Genomic DNA, 2,808 nt, shown 5'->3' on the forward strand with positions numbered 1-2,808 from the left:
TAATTATATGTCTTTTTAATACTCCACTCTCCGCCTTTCTCCTCCACGTTTAGAGAGAGAGAGAGAGAGAGAGAGAGAGAGAGAGAGAGAGAAAGAGTTATAGAGAGTTTATTATGATATTTGTTTCATATTCAATTTTGAGGGGATTTTGGTCATTTGGGGATTTTTCCTAGTGTTTTTTGGTCATTTGGGAATTTTTTTTTGGTAGATGTAAATGATTTTTTGGTCATTTTGAAAAAGTATACCAAAGACAGGAAGTACGTACTTTTATATAGTAGTATGATATATATATAAGTACTTACTTTATATTATAAAGGAAAAATTACATCCCCCTCCCCTGTAGTCTGTCGAAATTATGTGTAGGTCCAAGGGTTTGAGTGATTTACGCACCCCTCCCCTATAGTTTGAAAGATTCTTACAATTAGGTCCAATCCATTAGTCACTGTTAATTTAAAATTGTTAGTTGATGATTTCACCATTTTAATGCCGAAAATACCCTTTTTAAAAAGTGAAGTTACAAAAACACCCTTTACTTAAAACCAAACCTTTCACACCCTTGACTTGGAACGAAATTCATCTTCAACCTTCGACTACATCAGCGGACGAACTTGCGGGAGCAGAGAACATAGGAGAACAGTGATTCAATCGAAGCTACCTTGCGGGAGCGGAGCCATACAACTCCGGCGAGGCTCAGATTCACACGGACAAACCCCTCCCCTGTATTTGATATGTTCTGTGTTTGGGGATGAATCTAGGGTTTAGAGCATTTGTTGGTGAAGAATCTATCTTTTCTTTGCATTGAAATTTCCCTTTTTCCATTTCTTCTTGTTTTCCATTAGGAGCTGAGAGTGAAGCTTCTCTACCTCTATTGTAAGTGAATCCATTAGGTGGATTCAACTTCTTGAGACATAGAAGCTGTGTGATTTTCTGTTCCCTTCCCTGCTACTCTAAATAGGATTTTGGAAGTTGGAAGGAAATTTAAATCTACCATGCGTGAACAGAAACCTTTTTTTTCTCTTTTTTAATCTTAAGAATATCTCTCCATTCTCTTAATCAGAGGAGAAGAAGAAGATTTACTTTCATTGGTGATCAATAATTAAATTTAAAGAAACAGTAAATGACACAAGCCTTACTCTGCATCAACGATTTCCAAGTACTTCTCCATCTATGATTACTCTAAAATTCGTATCTCTTCCCTTCTAAAATCAGAAGATCTTTTGTGGGTTTTAATGTTTTTAATTGTTTTTCATTGGTCAATTGGATTCATTGTTTTGTACAGATATACTGTGTTTTGTTATCTGTCATTGATTTTTGGATACTGATCTATTTGAGGAATATTATGTGCTTATGCATGATGATGGGTTTTGGGCCTTTTTTTTTTTCTTGGAATTTTGGGTTTCTTTCTCTGATGGAATCAATGGGTATCTAAGCAAGGTTTGGGTTTGGGTTAGGTGTAGGGTTTGGGTATGTATAGGCTGAGAAAAGCACTAAAACAAAATCTAGGAGAAGAAATCACCCGATAAACAGTCGCAACAGTGGACGACGTAAATCGATCGAGTTAGGTGTAGGGTTTCGGTTAAGTGTTCGCTTACATGGGTTCGCCGGCATGGATCGATCAGAAACTGAGCCTTGCCGGAGTTGTATGGCTTCTTCTTCACCTGGATTTGGCTGCAGAGGGGCAATTTGCATAGGTATCGACTTCACCTTCTCCAATGGTTCCCTTTTATCAATCTCTACTTAATAGGATAATAAAGTCTAAAAGGGTATAATGGTCCTCTCAAATCAAGACTATCTTTACTAAAAGGGTATTCAAGTCTTTTGATGTATGAAAGTAACAGAATACTCACACCGTCATTGTTAGGGGAGGGGGCATAAATAGCTCAAGCCTTTGGATCCATACGTAATTTCGGCAAACTACAGGAGAGGGGACGTAATTTTCCCTATTATAAAAAAAAAATATATATATATATATATATATAAATATAAGTAGTTACTTTATATTATAAAACAAAGTTTCAAAACTACAAGCATATCCCCTTGTTTAGAGTTTTATTTTTTTACTTTTACTTAAACTTTAGGGTCTTGAGCTCAAAAGTTTTGGAGGGAAATTTTAAATGAAAATTCAAAACTCTTGAGAAAAAGTCAATGTCTTATGCTCAAAAGCCAAATTGTTTTAATCCCACATTAGTAGAATTGACTATTGAGGGTATATATATAGTCTTGTTACTTAAGAGTGCAAATCCTTTGGAGAGGAACTCTCCCCCTTTTACTGTGTGAAGGGGTTTCCTAGGTTTTTTTGAATTACAAACAACGTGTTGAGTAACACAATTAACGGACCTAGTTTTCTGATTAAGGAGCAAGAGATCAAGGGAAAAAAATCTTGCCCTGCATGATCCAGAATAACTTTAGGAAAACACAATCAACCTGACACTTGACCTTCACATCTCAGCTTCTCTCGAGGCCTCATCCCCCTCACGTAAATTTCGACCTGAACATTGTCTCCCCCTCAATAGTAACTCCACCACTCTTCATCTTCTCCGTTAAGTCCATCTCTTTTCCTCTCGGTCTCTCTCTCTCTTTCCCTCTCTTCCCCTATTTGTCCTTGAAGAGGAAGGATTAGTCTGGGTTTGTTGTGTGGAGGAAAATGCGGCAAAGTGTGTGCTGCAACTGGGCAGTGGCACCTGAACAATTTTGGAGGAGGAGAAACAATTGGCTAGACCAAATGCATGGTACAAGTTTCCTGTATTTTCTCTTGGATGACTAAAATGAAAACTTGGGGAGGGGAGGGAAGGGAAGGAAAGGGGGGGG

The sequence above is a fragment of the Macadamia integrifolia genome, unplaced genomic scaffold, assembly GCF_013358625.1.
Source record: "Macadamia integrifolia cultivar HAES 741 unplaced genomic scaffold, SCU_Mint_v3 scaffold46, whole genome shotgun sequence".
NCBI lineage: Eukaryota > Viridiplantae > Streptophyta > Magnoliopsida > Proteales > Proteaceae > Macadamia > Macadamia integrifolia.